Consider the following 22,041-nt stretch of genomic DNA (forward strand, 5'->3'; position numbering starts at 1 on the left):
AGAGAGAGACAGAGACAGAGACAGAGAGACAGAGACAGAGAGAGAGAGAGAGAGAGAGAGAGAGAGAGAGAGAGAGAGAGAGAGAGAGAGAGAGAGAGAGAGAGAGAGAGAACAGAAAAATGCAGTGGCTCTGAAAGTTTTTGGCATCAGTACCCCTATATACTCTCAAAAATTGTTGAGGACCCCAAAGAGCTTTCATTTATTTGAGATATATTTAATGAAATTTATTGGGTTAGAAATTAAAACATCTTAGTATCTTTTAAAAATAAGTTTGATTTTATGAGACCTCCAGATAGGGTCCTGGGGTAGACTCAACTTTGAGAACCACTGAGGTAGTGGAAAACCCAGCAACCCAGCAGAACGATGGAGTCTAGTTGCACTTCTGCCCGTGACTGTGAATGTGAAAAAGGTCCTTTTCTCTAGGCTTCAGTTTCCTCCTAGAACATGAGCTCCTTGAATTCAAACCACTGGATAATCTCTGAAATGTCTTTCTCAGCTCAGTCTTGTGATCCAGATTCGGTGCCAGAGAAGGGTGGGAATAGAAGGGCCTGGGAAAGAAGGGGGAGGAGAGAGGAGAGACAGATGGAAGGTGAAGGTGGAGACTGAAGGAGCAAAGAATCGGAGGAGGGTTACCCAGAGGGGGGCGTCTCTCTTTACTGCTTGTTGGACATTGAACAAGTCCCTCTGGGATCCAGTTTTCTGACGTGTAAGATAGGAGAGTTAGATAAGAGGATCTCCAAGTTTTCTTCTAGCCCTTTCTAGGTTCTAAGGCTCCTCCCAGCTCTGACCCATCGAGTCCTAAGGTCCTAGTTGGGACATTCTATGACCATGTTGTTGTTCAGTCATTTTTCAGTCATGTCCAACTCCTTGGGACCCCATTTGGGGTTTCCTTGGCAAAGATCATGGAGTGGTTCGCTATTTCCTTCTGAAGCTCATTTTACAGATGAGGAAACTGAGGTAGACAGGGTGAAGTGACTTGCCCAGGGTCACACAGCTAGGGAGTGTCTGAGGTCGAATTTGAACTCAGGTCTCCCTGACTCCAGGTCCAGCCCTTTATCCTCTGAACCACCTGGCTGCCCGCGAACAGAGTATGTGGTGTAGAATTTCAGGGACCCTAGGCTCCAATTCTTTGATAGATCAACGTTCAGCTAGCTTGAGGACTCTCCCCCAGGGGCATAACTCTCTCATCCTGTGAGCTTCTGGTCCAGGTATTTCACAAACTGACCACGGAAGTTCTGTCCTCTCTGCTGGTCGCTTTCCCCTAGCTCCCTTTAAGATTGTAAATCCCTCCTAAGATCGTAGAACAATAGAAGGAATGACATTGCAGCACCGTTCACCTGTATGGATCCATAGCCCCCATTCGCTCAAAATGGGAGCTTAGATTCAGTGTAAGAGGGATCTCATTTTACAGCAGAGGAAAGTGAGACCCAGAACCTGTCTAGGGTCATAAAGACCGCGCCTGAGGCAGAACTGGGCCCAGGATGTTTGTCTGCAAATCCAGTATGTCCCCCATACTCCCTCATGCTTGTCTTCAGAATATTCTAACTTTGTAGGCTGTCCTCTCCTCCCCTCCCCTCTTCCTGCGCTGAAGACCCTGAGTAAAGAGGGAAAGAAAATGACTTCAATCAAATCCACTTCTTTGTAGCAAACAGATTTTGCTGAACGGAACTGAATTGTCCAGGGCCATGCAACAGGCTGGAGCTTTTACAGATTTCCTGAATCAGAGTCCTGCTTCCCGTTCCATTGTGGGAGAGGGGCATGCAATTGTGAAAATGTTGCCTTGCCCATAGGTCCCTGCTGGGAAATTCAAGCTTGCAAAATGCTCAGCTATCTGCGGAAATTCAGAGTCTTATCACTTGCTGACAATCATTGCTGGCTCCTGAAGTAACACAGACCAATGGTTAGAGCTGAAAATCGGGGCTGTAAACAGGGCCCCAGGGGAGGCATCTGGTGGACGTCATTCCTCCTGAGTTCGGGCCTCAAATATATCTCGGGGTCTGTGCATGTGGGGGATGGGGCCTCTGAATGAGGAGGCTGAGAGCACGCTGGTGGAGGAGGGCTATTCTGGTGAGAATTTTGGCCTCAAACTTTGGAGACGACTTTAAAAGTGGCTTTGGAATGGGGCTTTAAAAAGTGATTGTGTGTGTGTTGGGGGAAGGGGGTTGGCAGGTGGTGTTCCAGACCTGGCTGCTTGCAACATGTCTGAGGAGTATTCCCCGCCAGGAACAACTATGGTTTTCAAGGTGAAAGGAAGGAAGGGAGGAAAAGAGGAAGGAAAGAAGGAAGGAAGGAAGGAAGGAAGGAAGGAAGGAAGGAAGGAAGGAAGGAGGAAGGAAGGAAGGGAGGGAGGGAGGGAGGGAGGAAGGAAGGAAGGAAGGAAGAAAGGAAGGAAGGGAAGAAGGAAAGAAAAGCTAATTATGGCTCTAGTTCCAAGTCTGACACCTTACTAGCTATGTGACACTATCCAACTCATGTCTCAATTTCTCCATCTGTAAAACATGGGTAATAAAACCATAACTATATAAATTTGTTGTGAAAACAGTTCTTGGTAGACCTTAAAATACCCTTGAAGTGTGAGTGATTTTAATTTTGATCTCTAGATTATTTGCTGCTATTCTTGCTCATGGTCTGATATTTAAAATCCTCTGGGTTAGCCAAATTGCCAGTTCTCTGGGTAATAGATGAAATGCCGTGTAGTTCTGCTTCTGCTACAACGGGAAGAGTATTAGAGCATGAACTCAGAGGACCTGGGTTTGAATCACACATCTACTTACTAACTGTATGACACTGGGCAAGTCACTTTCCGTCTCTTTGCCTCTGTTTCCTCATATATAAAATGAAGCGGTTGGACAAGATGGCCTCAGAATGAGGGTTAAGGTCCCTTCTCTTAATTGGGGGCCCTTTGGTCTCTCCAGCTTCTTCTCATGCTTACCCTAAGTCAAACACCGATCTGAGAAGGAGTAGAGTTGGACTCAGAGTCTAGGTTCAAATTCCACCTCAGACTTTTACTGCTTATATGACCCCAGTCACTTTAGTTAATTTCTCCAAGCCTCAGTTTTCTGTTCTGTAAAATGGGGATAATAGCAGCACCTCTTCACAGGGTTGTCGTGAGAAACAAATAAGATACCATGGATAAAATGTTTCACTTGCTGTTATAGGCAGCGAGGTGGTAAAACAGATAGAACATAGTCAGGAAGACCTGAGTTCAAATCCTGCCTCAGACACTAGCTGGGTAAACCCCTAGCTTCCTTGGTTTTCTTATCTATAAAATGGGGATAATAACTCACAGGGTTGTTGTGAAGATTGCTAATGAAGTGACAAGCTCAGCAGTTTCTAAGCTGCTGATATCCTGGAAGGGTCATCAATACTTCTAAATTAATCAGTCAATCAAAAGAATTTCTTAAATGCCAGGCACTATACCAGACTCTGGGGCTCCAAATACAAAGAATCCCTACTTGCAAGAACTTCACATTTTAGTGCTGGGGACAAAAAACACATCTATCTGTCTGTCTGTCCTTCTGTCCATCCATCCCTTCGTCTGTTTGTCTATCTGTCTGTCTATCCATCTATCGGTTGTCTGTCTGTCTATCTCCATATCTCTCTCATATATCTATCTCTTTGTCTATTTCTATATCTATCTTTATATGCCTATGTTTTTATCTATTCTACATCTACGTTTACATCTAGACGTACAAATGCATATTAAATTCAAAGTTAATAAATAAAAATGTATACAAGGTAGCTAAATAGACAGTGATTTGGGGAGAAGGGCACTTGCTGTGGAGATCTGGGAAGGCTTCGTGCCAAAGGTCTGAGTTCCATTTTAAGGGGGGAGAGACCTCTAAGAGGGAAGGAAGTTCAGGACTGTGGGATGGCCACTGCCAGGGCAGAGAGATGGAAGATAGAGTGTCTTGTTGAAGAATAGAGAGAAAGCCAGTTGAACTGGATTGCGGTAGGAAGATGAATGTCCAGTTAGTCTGGAAGGAGGTTAAGGCTGAGTTGTGAAAGACTATGAACACCAAATAGAGAAGTTTCTATTTTTATCCTAAAGGCAATAGGAAGCCCCTAAGGTTGAGTAAGGTTGGGTGAGTTAGGGACTCACATGGTCAGATCTCCCAACTAAGGAAAATTATTTTGGTAGCTGAGTGGAGGTTGGGAGGGAGAGAGGAGACACTGGAAGTAGGGAGAGTTGAGGCTGGGTGAGGAAGGAGAGCCTGAACCAAGGTGGTAACTGTGGGAGAGGAGAGAAAAGCCCTAAGGCCCTGCCTTGGTTATGCCTTTGGTTCTGACATGCAGATCCCACCCCACTGGAACCATAGGCCCTGTGCTCTGGCCGGTCTGGGTGGGTGGGTGGGGTCACTATATTTTAGAACCTTTGGTGATTTCTTAGTCAAGTCAGCCACCAATTCTATTGCACAGTCATTCTCAGCAGAGGGGATCAACTGTGAGAATGACCCAGGACAGGACTATGGTATGTGGCCTGTGGTATTCTTAGTGGTGTTGCCTTCTGTTCCAGAGTGCTGGATCAGCTCACAGCACATTATCCTTACCCTGTTATCTCAGGTCCTGCTCTCCCTGAAGGAATGGGAGGACTACAGCCAGAAACTCCTCTCTTATAAAAGTCCAAAGAATCCAGGAAATCCATTCAAATTAAATTAAATTGTAACTTTCTTTCACAGGGAACAATTTCCTACTGTCAGGGCCTCAGAGGGCTATAAGCTGTCTGGCATGTATTTTTAATCGCGTCCCTTGGCTGGGGCACTGCATGATACAGCACAAAAAAACTCTTTGGTGTTCATTTTTAAATCTCCCAGATACTGACAGCCTGAGCCCAGGAATAAGTCCCACAACCTCCCCTCAGTCCTATCTGCTAAGCCTTAGTCCTTCTCCTGGAGGGTTTTGATGCTGTGGATGGTGGAATGATCACTGACTCATGGCAAATCACTTAGCCACTTTGGGCCTCAGTTTCCTCTGAGCCTCTGAACCCCTGAATCTGGAATGAGAGACCCTGAGTTCAAATGCTGCCTCTGATACTTACAACCTGTGCTGTGAGGCAAGTCACAACCACCCCAGCCTTGAGTTGCCTCATCTGGAACAAGCCAGGCAGGGTGGTCAAGATGACCTCTGGGTCCCTGCCTGCTCTCTAGCTAGGATTCTCCAGGGCCGGAGGTCCCTTTCTTTCGTCTGGGATACATGCTCTCCATAAGCTGGTACCACCCCCATCTTTCCATCCCTTCCCTTGTATCTACCCTCCCATCAAGTGGGATCACTGTCTCCCAGACACACCCTGCCCCTTTCCCTCCTCTTTGCCTTTGTTCACATTCCTCTCTCAGTTCAGAATGCCCTCTCTCCTTTAAAGCCCACTCAGATGCTGCCTCTTAAGCTCTGATGGAGGAAGATGCAAGGAAGAAGATATTCACTCTTTCAAATACTAGGTACTAAAGAAACAAAGACAAAAAAATGGAATGTATTTTGACTCATGGAACACCATTTACACACACAAGTAAATATTAAAAAAAACCCAAGCCATACATACATAATTAACCATAAACCATACATAATTAACCATAAAATGAAATTGCACGAGAGGTTGGAACAAAGTGCTATAAGTGAGGTCCCGGGGCGGGGATGATTATAAATAGTCAAAGCCATCCACTCACAGGAAGCAAGAAACAAGCATTTTTATGAAGCTATAAGAAAGGACCTAAAAGGGTGGTGGTTCCCCCCCGCCCCCCAAAGGCTGAGGTTTTAGTCTAGTTAGAATTAGAGTTTGGAAGGAACCTCAACAGTGTGAATTACAAATTGGGCCAGGGCTCCAGCAACCCAGAACAAACGGTTGATTTCAATAAATCCCCACCTATGCCCTGTGCCCCAAATAAGGAGAATAAATAAGCTGTAAAACAAAAACCAACCACATAGTGGGTAATCTGGCACCAATGAGATTTTTAGACTTCTACAGCCTGCCATGGGAGAAGTTTGTTGGTGCCCAGCCCAGGGGCGGCTTAGTGGAAAGGCAGATCGATGGAGATGCAAATTCCAATTCTGCCTCTTGCTAGATGTGCTACCTTGGATGAGTCAATACATATGTCTGGGCCTTCGTTTCCCTCTTAGAGGAAGTGAGTACTTGGGGCCAGATGACTTCCCAGGTCCTTTTAGGATCACAGTCCCATGACCTCATCATGAAAGAAGAGTAGGGATTTGTCAGGGCTATGGAGCTAAAAGTCCTCCTTTCCCCTCCCCCACCTCCCAGTGGAAGGGATGATTATTCCATATCCATGTGTATATAAGGACATTCATGTGTTTGTCTGCGTTGCTGTGGGAGGCCCTGGGGTTTAGTTTTCTTCAATCTTAGTAAAAAGGAGAAAATTGGCTGTTTAGCTGCTTAGACAGAATTTGCTATTTTCCCTCTAAGGGAAATCCTCCCAATCTATTATTAAGACGGAGCCTTTGAGAAGAATCTAAGATCCCTGTTATTAAGTCTGCGCCTTTAATAACAGGTTGGGCTGAATTCTGTTAAAGAGGAAGAGGCTAACCCCTTTCTTTAATTTGAAGGTTTATTTAATTGCTCCATAGCTGCCTGGATGGCATATCCCCTCTCCCCAATTTCCATTGGGTTGTGTGGACATGGTATATTGCATTGTGTTGATTGCATTCTAAGAAGTTAAATTAAAATTAAGAATGACACAAATACCCATCCTCACAGGCACAGGACTTGAGACAGAGATGTTCTTGGGCCTGAGGCTGGGTCCTGATGTAACAGAGTCCATCAGTGGTTTTATTCACTCATTTTTTTCTCCAGCTTTTCCCCAGGGTGGGGAAGTGAGTGATTGTGAGTTCTCCTTAGTAGTGTCATTGGCTCATCTGAGTTGCTATTAGCATGCAACATCCTACATCTGCACCCTGACTGGACCAGAGGGAAGGGCCTCCATTTCTCCAGATCATTGGGGATGTTCGTGGAGGAGATGCCCAGGAAAGACTTGTTGATTGAGAGCTTCTCCCCAATGATCAGAAGGAATGGAGATGAGCAGGGAGAGCAAAGCAGGTAAAAGGAAATGAGTAGTTTGGGCCAGATGACTTCCAAGGTCCTTTTAGGATCAAGGTCCTATGAACCTTCTTTAAAGGAAACACCATTTACACACACACAAGTAAATATTAAAAAAAAAAGCCCAAGCCATACATACATAATTATCCATAAACCATACATAATTAGCTGTAAAATGAAATTGCACGAGAGGTTGGAACAAAGTGCTGTAAGTGAGGTGCTGGGGCGGGAACGATGCTTGGGGGTGGGAACCAACGAGATTGTTGCGTTTTATATGTATCTAGCACATAAACACATAATAAATGGCGATTGGGTTATTTTAAAAATTTTAATAAATTTAATTGTTTTTCAGGGAACAAGTTTTTAAAATTAATCTGTTTCCCCCACATACCTACCTACACACTACCTCCCCTCAACTCGGAGCAAATTTTTTAAAAATCTCCAAACAAATCACTCTATGCACATCTCATAGTCTGAAGCAAAACAAATTCCCACATAAACCATGTCTGAAAACCTACATCTCTTTGTGCATTTTAAGGTCATCACCTCTCTTGAAGGAGGTGAGTGGTGTGTTTCATCTTCCTTCTTTTGGACTTGTGGCTTGTCGTCATGCTGCTCAGAGTTCTGCAGTTGTTCAAGGTTGTTTTTTTCTGTAGTGTTGCCCCCATCAACATTATCGTTCCTTTACTTCTGCTCCCTTTGCTTTATAGCAGTTCATAAAGGTCTTCTGAGCTGCCTCAGGAAGTGTCCATTCTGTTATTTCTCAAGGCATTCGTGACAGTCATATACCACAGTTTGTTAAGTTATTCTTCAGTGGGAGGATGGCTCTTTAGTTAACAATTTTCAGCTACTACAGAAAGAGCTGCTAGAAATCTTTTTGTATGTATAGATTCATTACCTCTTTCATTGATTTCTCTGAGATATAGTAGGCCTAATAGCCACAGAGCTGGGTCAAAACAGTTAATCTCCTGGGCATTGTTCCAAACCTTTCCATCAACAGCAGTTCCCAGTTCCAACAATGATACAAAGTGATACCTATTTTCCCACAGCCCCTCTGACATTCGCCATATTGTCCTTTATCATCTCTGCCAACCTGATAGGCATGAGGTGGAATTTCAGAGTTGCCCTAATTGATGTGTGAAAATTTTCTCTGAATCACTGATAATCAAATCAGTGATTTAGAGAAAATTTTCACACTATTGTTAATAGTTTAGTATTTTTCTTTGATAACTGCCTGTTCATATCCTTTGACAATTTATTTGTTGTAGAATGTCTCTTAATCTTATAAATTTAAAACTGTTCCTTATAAGACTTAGAAATGAAAACTTTATCAGAAAAATTGTGAAGAATTTTTCTGAGTTATCCCATTTTCTTCTAATTTTTACTATATTAGATTTGTTTGTGCAAAAGCTTTGAAATTTTCTGTAATCAAAACTATCCTTTTTATCTAATGTGGTCCTCTCTGTCACTTGTTTAGTGATGAACTCTTTTCTTCCTTGCTCCCTTAGGGTTTTTTTTTTAATGTTGTGGCTACATATATATATATATATAAGTTTATATATATATATGTTTATATATGTATAGATCTATTTGGAACATGTCTTGTTATATAGTATGTGATATTCATTTAAAAAAAATCTAATTTCTGCCTGACTGCTATCTAGGTTCACAGAAGTTTTTGTCCAATAGCAAGCCCTTTGACCAGTTATGGGGGTCTTTGGGCTTAACAAACACTAGGCTACATTGTTAGTTTCTGTATGTTGCGAACCTATTCTGTTCCACTGACTGACTTTTTTTCTCTAAAAAAAAAAAACCCGTAAATACTAAATCATTTTAATACTTGCTGCTTTGTAGTAAAATTTGAAGTCTGGTACTGATAGATCCCCTTCTTGCCTTCCCCCCCCCCCATTATTGCCCATGAGATTCTTGATCTTTTGTTCCTCCGTATGAATTTTGTTATTATTTTTCTAGCTCTAAAAATATTCTTTGAAGAATTTTATTTGTACAGTACCGAACAAATAAATCAATTTATGTAGTTCGTCATTTTTATTATAGTGACTCTGCCTATCCATGAGCAATTAGTGTTTCTCGATTTGTTTAGATCTGTCTTTATATCTTCGAAGAGTGTTTTATAGCTAGATCCAAACAGTCCCTAGGTAAACTTTGGAAGATACACTCCCAAGTGTTTTATAATTTCAATAGTTGCTTTAAATATAATTTCTCTTTCTAATTCTTCCTGCTGGCTTTTGTGGGCTATATACAGCAACGCTGATGATTTATGTGGATTTATTTTATATCCTACAACTTTGCTGAGGTTATTAATTTAATTAATTTTAGTCGATTCTCTAAGGTTCTCTAAGTATATATTCTCTGCACAAAAAAAATCATTTTGTTCTCTCTTTGTCTGTATTTATTCTCTGGGTTGGGTTTGTTTGTTTTTTTTGCTTTTTTTTCCCTATTGCTATAGCTTGCATTTCTAGTACTATGTTAAATAGTAGTGATAATAATAGGTATTCTTATTTTATTGCTAATCTTATTGGAAAGGTTTCTAACTTTTCTCCTCTTAGATTTAGATAAATACCATTTACTATATTAAGGAAAAGTCAACTGACACCTGTGATTTCCAAAATTTTTAATAGTGCTAACTAAGTGTTGGATTTTTTGTCAAAACCCTTTTCAGTATCTATTGATATAATCATGTGATTTTTATATGATTAATTTGGTTCATTATATTTATTTTATAGCCACTATATTTTAATTCTTCCTTATGTTGAATCAACCTTATGTTCCTGCTATAAGCTCAATTCGTTGTAGTATGTAATTTTTTAATATGTTGTTTGAGCTGACTTGCTAATATTTTATTTAGAATTTTTATATCAGTGGTCATTAAGGATATTGAACTATAGTTTTCTTCTTTGCTTTGTCTCTGCCTAGTTTAGGTATCAAGACTGTATTTGCATTACAAAAAGATTGGAAGAGTGGAATTATTCAATTGAACTAAATGTATGAGAGAATTTTGTGGAAAATGGGGGCAGGATTTGTCATAAACTCTTTCAATTAAATTAAATTAAACTCAAAAAACATTTATTAAACACTTACTGTGGTCAGGGCTCTGTGCTTATGGAATCTTGATCAGCCTGGGAAACCAAGTTTGACAGCTTTTTTTCTGTTCTCTCTAGCTAGTAGATGTGAAATAATTCAGGACTCTGCTTCTATCAGAGGCAGAGAGGCAACTGCAGTACAGCAGAATCAGCACTGGATTTGGAGTCAGACAGATAGGGTTCAAGTTACAGCTCTGTGAGTAGGATAACTGTGAAACACAGTCAAGTCATTTCCTTTCTCTAGGTCTCAGTTTCCCTATTTGTAAAACAGGGATAATCACTCACTCGCTCAACATGAATAATTATCTCACAGACTTGTGAGAATGAAAGAGCATTGTAAATGTGAAAGTAGAATTTAGAAGTCAGCAGTCATTTTTAAAATTTATAATTATTATTTAATTTATCATTATTATTTCATGAATGATTCTGGTCCAGTGAACCTATATTTGGTTTGATGGTGGGGAGGAAAATATTTGTTCTGATAGTAAAGAGTAATTGGTGAAGGAGTTAACTGGATAAACTTAGTATATTGCTTTGAAACATAGAGACCTTAAAATGGATGGTTTTTTGAATCCTAGAAAGTCTAGAAAGTCTCCACCCTAGTGGTGGAGTGATTGGTTTGGAAGAGCAGGGTCCAAGCACTCCCTTGGATGGCCCTGAAGTTGGACCCCTGCTCTACTGACTTCAGATCTGTTTTAGTCAAGTGTGGGTGTATCTCTTGAATCTCGAGTGTCTAGATCTGCCGCCATAGAAAATGGAATAGCTCAGAATAGTAACTTTGGTCTTAAACGTTACAGAGTGAGTCTAAAAATGAGCATTATTGTACTTGCCACACAGTTATATTTAAACTTACTCAGAGAGGACATTTCAAGGTATGCAAACCATATTAAAATATAAATCTCTTTTCAATAACACGATGATTTACAACTCTGGTGGGCCCTAAGTTATTCAGCCGAAATATGAGGATTTAGGGCAGTATTAGTCAGCACTGTCTTCATTCCAAACTCTGAGGCTGATGGGAAGAGCCTTGAATTGCCTTCATTCAGCAGAATTTTTCAACCTCCCATTACTTTTTCCATTACTCAGAGCTAAAGTTATGCCTTCAATATGTACATGTTGCCATGGCTGGAAGCCCAGCTCCTCATGTTTTCTATGTAGAAAACTGGCTCTCTAATCCAAAGGCCTTGAAAGGATCTAAGCCTTAATATTCTAGCTAATGCTGTTACTGTGTGTGAGCCCTAAGTGAGCTTCAATAGGATATTTTCCCTATCTAGCTCTGTGGTTATGATGCCCTGATTAAATAAGGAGCTGCATTTATGTTGCTTTGAACAGAGCAGCAACCTTCCACCGATGCCTTGTTTCATCTCATCACTGGTGTTCACATTGTCCCATCTGCATAAGGAATAAGTGGAAACACTATTCCCCTCTTCATTCAACAAACATTTGTCAAGTGCATGCTACTGTTGGGTCCCTGTGCTGGAAATAAAAGGAATAAATGAGATTGGACGAGGTCTCTGGAATCATTACCATGGAGTACAGGAGGTAGGACAAGGAAAGGCAGGGGCAGGTGTGCAGAAACAGATTCTGATGACAGAAGTGCTAAAGAAGCCCAGATGTGATAAGGTCATGAGAGAGGCACAAAAAATGTGTGTTTTTCAGAGGAACAAAAGCTTTATGAACAGTTCAGAACTGATGGCTCTTTGATTAGAAAGCCAGCATGCTACATAGCAACCACAGGGAGCTGGGCTTAAAGGGATATTACAATGCCTGCGTTGAAAATACAAGTCAAAAGCCATGCATAAATTTGGTCAGGACTCTGAAGAGTCAGGACTCCTGATTTTGGTCTCAATAATTGAAATGACATCAGTGCTGGCCAATAACAGGAACTCCTCACATTTCGAGTGAAGAACGGATTGGACATAGGAGGTGGTTACACGCCACAGAGTCTGCTGACTGATGGCTATTAAACAGTAATGTGATGGCAGTGTTGATGATAGATTGCCATCTGTAGTGAAGATATGGAGAAGAAAGATAAAGCAGATCCACACTTTTATGAAATTACGAACAGTTTGGAGCTTATGCTTTCTATACGCTCATGGTTTATGTTGTTTATTTAAATGTTTCTTTCTATAGGTGGTTGTATAGTTTAAGAAGAAGAAAGGGATTTCTGAAAGTGAACTTGAACATGTTTTAATTCTCCAGAGCTAGACAGAAAAAATGCTTACTCTGAGTAGAGTTAAAAGTAACTCTGGAGAGCTGCCGTGTGTTTGTTTTTAGAATATCTAGGTAACATTTTAGAAAGAAGCTGCTATTCTGAACAGTTACCTGTCCTCCAAAGACTCAGAAGGCACATGTACACCTACTTCATAGGGCGGCTCTTTACCACAGAACAAACCTCGACTGAGTGGAGAATGAATGGCCAAGATGGGATTAATAACGCACGTTGGTAGGAGGGGGCTACCCCCCATGAAGGGACCCCCAAGGTCAATAGCGTTCCCTGGCAGGCCATCAATTATTCCCTTCCTCTGCTTTTGCTCTGTTTCCAGTCTGTAAGAACACAATTGCCTTCTCACAATGAGATACAGATTTCAGTGTGCTTGGAGATCTATTGCTCATACATCTGAAGCATGGTGAGCCTAGCTATTTACTCCAAATTATCAACCAATTAATCACCAAATGCTGCTATTAGGTCATTTTTTCAGTCCTGTCCAATTCTTTGTGATCCCATTTGGGGTTTTCTTGGCAAAGATACTGCAGTGATGTGCCATTTTCTTCTCCAACAAATGTGTATTAATCACTTACTCTGCTGGGTTCTGGTGATAAAAAGACAAAAATGAAGCAATCTCTGCACCAAGGAACTTATCACGGGAGACGCTAGGTGGGTCCATTTGTGTGCCCTGAGTGCGTGTAAGATAAATACAAGGTACTTTCAGCAGGAAAGTCCCTGGAAGCTGAAGGGAACAATTACAGAAGGAAAGGATCTTATGCCTTTCCTTCCCTAGCTTGAAGCATTTATTTCATTGAAGACAAGCTTGGAAACAAAGGAAAATTGGGGGTTGAAAAAGAGGATATTCATAAGAAATCACCCATTTTTCAAGGTGGGAGTTCATCACGGCCATGCTCCTGCAGGTGACTGATGAAGTTCCTTAAGAAGCCCTGAATTTGCAGTGAGAATCCGTTCTACATGGCTGTGACAATCAAGAGAAGGGAAGTCTCATGTCATTTGATTACCATATAAAGCTATGTGGCAAACAGGCCTTTAGCCAGCCCACCACCCCCAGAGTGAGCTTGTGGGTCTATCACAGGGACCTTCCATAGCCCACTGAGGTGGATCAATTGAATGGTAGCAGGAGAGATTTCTGTCGGGTAGAAAGAAGAGATCGTCATTCTAAGTGATGTGGTGGGATGGGGCACTAAATGATGGAGGAAGGCCAGGGGATCTTTTCCCTAGGAGGATGTTGAGTCCCTTCTGCCTGAGATGGCTGAAATCTCTCAGTCCTCTGGTACCATTTGATAGTATTCCACCCTTAGAGATTTTTCTTTGTTTTGATAGCATGAAGTCAAATGGTACCAGAGGATTGATAGGACCGAAAGATGTAAGTTAGCGTTGATCTGGATACATTGCTCCTCATTTACAACTGAGAAAGTTGGTGCTCAAAGATGTCAAGGGACTTTTCTAAGGTCATACAGGCAGTAGGTTATAACATCAAGAATTGAACCTGATCTCTCATCTCCAAAGCCAGCTGTCTCTCAGTCTTTAGTGTGGGTTTCTTTCCCCAAGCAACCTATTCTACTAATTGTTAGCTCTAATTGTTAGCAAGTTTTTCCTGACATCAAGCCTCAATTTACCCCTTCATAATTTCCCCCTATGGCTCCTGGTTTTGCCCCCTAGGGTCAAATAGGACACACCTACTCTTTCCTCCACGTGATGGTCCAAGTACTTGAGCATCTGGGGAGATGATTGCGCCTTCAATCAACAATTATAGAGACGTTCAGAAGAGGGAAGGGTTTCAGAGGAAAGATAATAGGTTCAGGTGAGTACTATAAGTATCATTATTCCTTTTTTTACAGATGAGGAAACCAAGGCATGGAGAGGCTAAGTGACTTGTCCAGGTCACATAACTAGTGTCTGAGATCTGCTTCTTTCAGACAATGCATCTCTCCCTCTGTCCATGCCTATTTCGTGTGACCCTTCCATAATGCCTTCCATGCAATCCTTCCTAGCTTCCTTCCAGGCTTGCTCTGCCTTATATTAAATTCCCACTTTAGTCACATTTCAAGATTTACAAGGAACTTTTCTCATATGACACCTATGAGGCAGGTATCAAAAAGTATAATATTAACCCCATTTCATAGATAAGAAAACTTAGTTTCAAAGTGATTAAGTAATGTTATGCAATTACTAATAGCTGGAGCAAGGACTTGAACTCTGCTCTCTCCTGACTCTGTCTAGTGGTCTTATTATCTCATCACGCTGCCACAGACAGTATCTGAGGCAGCATGGAGTAAGTCAGGAAGACCAGAATTCAAATCTTACCCCAGTCAGTTACTAGCTATGTGACCCAGGGCATGACTCAGTTTCCTCAGTTTCCTGGATATGATGATAGAGACTTAGGATTTGAGCTTGAAAAGATTTTATAGGTCATCTAGTGACTAGATTCTAGCCCGACGTTCCCCATTATACCATGAGCTGTAGGAGGGCAGGGACTATGTTGTACATGAACACTTTTGTATCTCCCCTAGTACCTGTCAGAATGCCCTGGACTGTAGCTACTAAATAAGTAGGAAGCTAGGTGGCCAGGGGACAGAGCTCTGAACTTAAATCAAACTTCAGGCCTTGACTAACTGTAGACAAACCTCTGACCCTCTCTCGGCCTCATTTTCCTCATCTGTAAGATGGGGGCAATAATAGCACCTGCCTCCCAGGCTTGTTGTGAGCATCAAATGAGATAACCTTTATAAAGTTCCTTCAAAGCCTTAAAACACCATATAAATGCTAGCTATTCACTATTATTATTGCTATTATTATGACTTTCCTAAATTCTTATTGAGTCTACATGGGCATCAGCCTCCTTGTTAATACAGTGGTCTCGGGAGGGCATCGTACAGAAAGAATGAAAAGACATCATCTCTAAAATAAGCACCATGGACTAGGTCCCTTTCAGCTCTAAGTGCATGATGATGATCCTTCTGTGGCCACGGCCATAACGGGCCAGTAAAGTACAGGCTGGGAGCACAGTGCCTGCCACTTCATAAGCTCTTGCTTATTGAGTGACCAGATGTACAGTTCTACCTCGCCCCCTTCTCTGTGTCCCCCTCCCTGCTGCATCCCCTTACGGACAGCAGATTCTCCTGACCCTGACTTATCTAGAGGCTCCTGTTTTCCATTGCCCCTGCTCTTGTAGACATAGCTCCTTTCAGATCTTCATTTCTAGCCATGGCTCCCACTGGAGGAAGCCTACCAGACGTGGAAGGCTAAGAGATTCCCTATCTCGACCTCCTCCTCCCCAGCCCAACCCCCCTTTTTGCCAACTCCTCTCTAGGGGTGGTGGCTGTTGAGATGGAGCTGATAAAGATGCAACCCAACAAGCAGCATTGTTTTCCGGTTTTTATGTGGGCGTTTGGGCAAAACCACCTTTCAAAGGAAACTTTGATGTCCCTGAACTATTGCAGAACAAAATCAGGTCCTTGCCTCTCTCATCCCCACCCAGCTCGTCAAGGTTAATTCGTACTCGGAGGAAAGGCTGCTTTGGACAGCCCTACATATCTGAAACAGCAGCTATTTCCCAAACCCTTTCTATTTGACTTTGGGATCTTTTGTGTTTCCCCAAAAGATTTGTCTCCCTGACCAGGCTGGATTCAGGTTGATTGTGTTGATAGTGAAATAACTCTGGACTGGGTGGCATAATAGAGGCAGGGTAGAGGTCTGCATGGCAAGAGCTGGAGTTCTCCTGGGATTATTTCTATGCCACAAAATCTGTAGTTGAGAGTGGACCATTGATAGGTACATGAATCACAGAGAATCACATTCTCTGGCGCTTCATGGCTCCAGAGTGGTTTTCATGTATTATCCTACCCGAGCCTCACAATAATCTTGGGAGATAGGGAGAATGAGGAACGCTGTGACTCAGAACCTAAATTTACTCTGAGTTTATAGGAACTCAGCTAAATTGTGTGGACTCCTCACTTAGTAACTTTTTGGCTTATGTCCCAACTTGGGGCCTTCCCCTGAAAAACCATCAGAATTTGGCTTGTGTCTAGATCTCCACAACAAAAGAAAAGGGCCCTTTGACTCCCATGAGAACACTAAGGCTGAGAAAACACATAGGAGGGGCTTTGTTTAACTCACCCAAAATATGCAAAGACACATCCAAGGCTGTTAATAAGCAAGATGCTCATGGCCTCGCCTGACCAGAACTCAGTTATGGCTTCAATGATAATCTCCTTCAGGAGATGTTTCATAGCTTGTTCTTGTTTAGTCATTCAGTCATGTCCATAGCAGACCAGGCCCTTCTGATCTGGGGGGTTCATCTTCCAATGTCATGTCTTTTAGCATCTTAATACTGTCCATGGGGTTTTCTTGGCAAAGATACCAGAATACGTTGCCATTTCCTTCTCCAGATTTCGTAGTTACCATAATGATGTTTCTAAAATGTAGGTTTCGCCATTTCACTCCTTTCCCTACCCCGACTCTGTAAATTCCAGTTGACAAGGACAGCTCTTTGATAAAGCTTTGTCTGGCCCTTAGTATTTCCATCACCTCTTTAACCCCCTGTGGAGAATGATTTATTGCTTCATAGCTTCCTCATGTACCTGGACCACACTCTTAGAGTTGGCTTTAAAATGGAGAGCAAGAAAGCCAGGGCCATGACAGAGAATGCCAGAGCTGAAAAAGACAGAATTGAAGGGCTACACTGAGGTTCAGACTTGGTTCCCTGATATGGTGTGAAGCAGGACATCTGGACATCTACACAGCCCATCCAGGAACACTGCATACCCGCAGCAGGGCACGATGTGGCTCCAGAGATGGCATTGGCTGGAGAGATAAGGAAGTTCTGGGCCAAGCAGAAAATGGAACTGAGGAGCAGTGAGGGACAGAGCCATGAGGTAGAGGGACAAACATAGACCTTAACTTTAATCGGCACTGTGAGTCATGTGGATGCTGGAGATCCAGGAAAAGGGATTGACCCTCTGGTTATATAAACCTAGAGAACTGTCCAGATGCTTAGAGGAGATGAGGCTGACTGAAGAGGTCACTAAAAGCTTAACTGTTTACAGGGTTGGGTGTCAGTTGTGGCAGACTTTCCCTTGTTGGTATAAATAAAGCCTGTCCTTTATTTGGTGTTTTGTTAGTCTGAGTGCTTGTACATGACTGAGGACTCTCTTCATTTTGTTGTGGAGACCATGAGCCAAATGCTGACACTTCCGAGTGTAGGGGGATGAGCCAAAGAGTAAGCAAGAAGCCTCCCCACCATCAAATCTAGTCCATGGAAGCCATCATTTGCAAATATTTTATTGCTATCTCTTAATATATCTTCATTTCTGAATGTGTGTATACCTTTCCCCTCTTTAGCCATCCTCTTATAATTAAAAAGAAAAAAGGAGGAAAAAGCAATAAAACCAACCAACACATCAGCCATTCCACACCCACAGACCCCTGCAAAGAGGAAGAGAATCTGTAAGGAAGGGGAGGAGGGACTTTGACTCCATTTTTTGCTTGGACTGAGCTCGATCGTTTTAATGATGCAGAATTCATGCTCTGGTTTCTGCTTTCCACTTACATTGTTGGAGATACTGTGCAGGATGTGCCTCCTTCACTTGGCACCATTTCCTCTGTCTTGCCACAATTCCCTGAATTCTTCATATCCATCCTTTCATGGCACAGTAGTATTTCCTTACATTCACGCAGCCCAATTTTAGCCAGTCCCCAGTCAACAAGCACCCGCTTTGTTTCCAGGTCTTTGATACCACAGAAAAGGTTGCTATAGGGATAATAGCCATCTAATTATATAGAGCCTTAAGGTTGGCAAAGCATTGTAAAGAATAATAATGAGAAGAGCTAGTGTTTATATAGTGTTTTAAAGCTTTGTTTGCTGTTTAGTCTTTTTAAAATCTCGTCTGTCTCTTTGTGACTCCATTTTGGGGCTTTCTTAGCAAAGACCCTGGAGTGGTTTTGCTGTTTCCTTCTTCAGCGCATTTCCCTAGCTGCTGGTACCCTTCCTCCCCAAATTACCATGTGTGCATCTTGCCTGTCTTCTGTATGTACTTGTATATGTTCCAGTGGCCTTTTCTGCTAGAAGGCAAACTCCTGGAGAGCAGTGAGGGTACTTGTCCAAACTTTGCATCTTCCCCGGCAACTCCAACAGGGCATTGGACATGGTTGGATGGAACCAATGCTTAATATACTAAAAGGAGCAAATTGGCTGGGGCTAAGCAAAAAGAAAGCAGAAACCTGGGAGAGGAAAAGAAAACATGGTGGAAATAAATCAAAGGAAGGTAGCAAGGAAGAAGGATCTGAGAGCCAGCTGAAGGCACCTCGGGGCCATTGAATCTAATCCTTTACTTCATCTTACAGGTGAGGAAACTGGAACGCAGGAAGGTTGTGTGACTTTGAACAAGTCACACAGGTAGTAATTGTGGGAGAGGAGTCAGTGAGATACAGTAGAAAGGCTTTGGAGTCAGAAGGCCTAGGTTCAAATCCTGGCTCTGCTCACCTGTGGGATGGACAAATATCATGACTTATCTGGGCTTCAGTTTCCTCAGAGCAAAGGCTTCTGAGACAGTCTCTGAGGCTTCTTCCAGTTCTGAATCTATGTCGTTATTTTCTTGGTAATACTTTGTTTGTTTATTTTACAAGGCAGTGTGCTTCAGTGGAAAGAGCTAGATTTGGAGTGATGAACTTGGAATTATAGCACCCGAGTTCAAATTCTGGCTCTTCTACAGGTGATCTTGGGCAAGTTGTTTCCTCTTGCTAAGCCTCAGTTTCCCTTTCTGTAAAAAGACAGGGCTGCACTCAATGGCCTCTGAGCTCCCTTCCAAAGCTCTAAACTTGTGATCGCATGAGGTTGGCCAAGCTTTGCACCAGGGGCTGCTGTGAGTGAATAAGACTGAGCTATTATTATCCTTTCTCTTTCTCTCCCTCCCCGTTGTTCTCCTTCTCTCTTTCTTTTCTTTGTCTCTCAATACTTTGTTTCTATTTCAGTGTTTCCTTTAGACTGGTGGTAAGAGGGTAAAGCCTCTTTTCATCTCAGGATACCAGAATCACTTCGAGCTGGTAAACAGCTGAAGGATGTGGTAGAAGAGGAATTTTCCACTGAGGTGGGTTTGAACTGGTTCCTTCCCTGCTGGGTCCCCCCTCATCCCACTGCATCTTGGTCTTCATGGCTGATCCCACTTCCTTGGGAGGCGGGAGACCAGGGACGAGCTGCTTCGGCAAGGGAGCCATTCTGGGAGGCACAGCCCAGCTCTTGCCTGGCCCCGGGAATCAGGGGAAGGCCCTCTCAAGGGCCGGAAATGGAAAGCCACAGATGGAACTGATAGGGCAATTGAGTGATAGCGTTGCCAAGATAGACATCGGGGCTGAGGCTTCCAGTGGAAAAGGTCACCTCCGCTACTCACTTGTGGCGGGGAACATGCCGTCATATCCTCGGGAGGGACCATGGGCTGGGATGATGTCTACCCAGACCAAGAGAGGGGAATCTTGGGGGAGATGGCCACGGGCTGGATGGCTCACAGGCCACACAAGCCACTGTTGCTATCTGATATTCCAGCGATGTTGAAAATGTTGGTCCATTCCGACAGGTAGGATTTTAAGGGAAAATACATATTTCCACACTGAAATACTCAGAAAAGGAACCACAATAAGCACTGAAAATATTCACGACTCCAGTGTTTGTTGAACTTTGAGCTTAAACAATATTTTCCTCATAATAACTGAGTGAGGCAGGTGATACAAGGATTATTTTCTGTATTTTATAGATGGGAAAAAGGCTCAGAGGGCTGGTGTCCTTCCCTAGGTCATAGAGCCAGAACATCACACACCATGTCATTTCAGGGAAGCACAGGACCTGGCACATTGTAGGGACTTCATAAAGCTAGTTCAGTGATGGAGAGCATCAGACCCAAGACTCTTGGCTCCAGGTCCTGAGGTCTCTCTGGCTCTCATGTTACCTTTTATCTTCATGGTCACCCTGCCCCCCACAATAGTTATCTCTCTCTTATTCCCCTTTGCCATGGAAGGCAAACAGATCATCTTAGAACTCTTCACAGCTTACACTTGACTGGAAAGTGGAAAATGCCTTGGACCACACAGCCCAAGGGAAAGTGAGATTAAGGAGCAGGGTGGTGGAGTTGGAAGGACCTTGAATTAGAAAACAGAACTTCAGGCCTTAATTCTGGCTATAAAATGGTTTGTGTGGCCTTAGGTGAACATTAACACCTTGGAGGAAGACCTACTTTTCCTCTCACGAGGCCTTAATTTCCTCATTTGTAAAATAAAAGGATTAGTTTTAAGTCCCTTCTTACTGTGGATTTTATAATCCTTGGCCTCAAGTGAGTAGATTTCCTTTTTTTAAAAAAGAGAATAAACAAACAAACAAAAATAAAATACAGAGTCAATTAAATGGAACAACTGCTTTGGTATGCCCTAGAAGAAGGGCAAGAGGTCATCCAATCCATTCTCCTGCTTCTGGGAAGGTTGGTACTTCATCAGCAATAGATGTTTGCAGATTTATTTTTTCCAAATCAGAGATTTATCACTTAAATGTGATGAACAATATTGTGAATACATTTGAATGTAAAGACAATCCAAATATTGATTGTAGCTGTATTGTTGACTAGGTTGCCCTGCTCAGTGCCAGTCAGATGTGTATGTGAAGCTGAGGATTCATAGATAAAGCCAAGTGGTTTCAGGCTTTTCACAGATCTTGTAAAGTCTCCTTCAATAGGAATGAAAATGGGTTGGGTCCCTTTGGGCAACTGATCCATGAATGTTGCTTATAATGAAAAGCAGGGCAGCCTAGTCAATAGAGGGGGTGACCTTGAGGTCAGGGATATCTGGGTTCAAATATGCTCCTCCCCACTTACTAGCTGGGTGACCCTGAGCAAGTCACTTATACCCTGAGCCTCAGTTTCCTTATCTGTAAAATGAGGATAAAAAAATGTGGACTATCTTCCTGAGAAGCTCGTCACAGAAAATCACAGTGTCAGAGCTGGAAGGGAGCTCAGGGGCATCTGGCTCAGTCTGTATGTCCCTGAATGTCGTGGGCTTTACCTCACCTGTTTCCTCACCTGTAAAATGTTGGATTATAATGGACTAGATGGCCTCTAAGCTCCCGTACAGCTCTGGATATAAAGTACTCTGAAGAAGAAAGCTTCAGATGAGTCTCATCCCACCTCTGCTTAAAGACCCCAGGGAGGGAAAACCTACTAAGGAAAGGGAAGGGAAAAAGCCTACAGTAGCGTGCCTACTGTGTGCCGGGCACGACACTGAACACTTTACAAATAGCATCTCATTGGATCCTCACAAAAACCCTGGGAGACAAGTGTTCCTGTCATTCTGATTTTATGGACGAGGAAACAGAAGCAAACGGAAGGTAAATCACTTGCCCAGGGTCACCAGATAGTGAGTGTCTGAGGCAGCATCTGAGCACAGGTCTTCTTGGCTCCAGGCCCAGGGCTCTAGCCACTGAACTACCCAGCTGCCTCCTGTCTCCTAAGGCAGCCGGTTCACTCTTGGACAGCTCTCAGCACTAATGTTTGCTTAACTCAAGCTCTGTCATATTTCAATGTTTCTTTTAATTATGGAGTCAAGCAGTTTAATTCCTTTCCTCCCTCCTTCCCTCCCTCCCTCCCTTCCTTCCTTCCTTCCTTCCTTCCTTCCTTCCTTCCTTCCTTCCT

The 22,041-nt window shown here is 42.8% G+C and overlaps 1 protein-coding gene and 1 long non-coding RNA gene across 2 annotated transcripts in view; both read left to right on the forward strand.

Moving 5' to 3' along the window:
• Positions 1-22,041, forward strand: part of PRPF19 (pre-mRNA processing factor 19) — a 353,360-nt gene that overhangs the window by 197,596 nt on the left and 133,723 nt on the right. The gene's annotated exons all lie outside the window — the stretch shown is intronic.
• Positions 14,041-22,041, forward strand: part of LOC138177350 (uncharacterized) — a 10,653-nt gene continuing 2,652 nt past the window's right edge. Inside the window, exons 1-2 of the long non-coding RNA XR_011172482.1 lie at positions 14,041-14,177; positions 19,346-19,461. This is a non-coding gene — a long non-coding RNA (uncharacterized lncRNA). The remainder of the gene's footprint in view (positions 14,178-19,345; positions 19,462-22,041) is intronic.

Source organism: Petaurus breviceps, unplaced genomic scaffold, assembly GCF_028583685.1.
Source record: "Petaurus breviceps papuanus isolate PSGF00001 unplaced genomic scaffold, PetGlider_PUasm1.0 90397, whole genome shotgun sequence".
In the NCBI taxonomy this organism is placed as follows: Eukaryota; Metazoa; Chordata; class Mammalia; order Diprotodontia; family Petauridae; genus Petaurus; species Petaurus breviceps.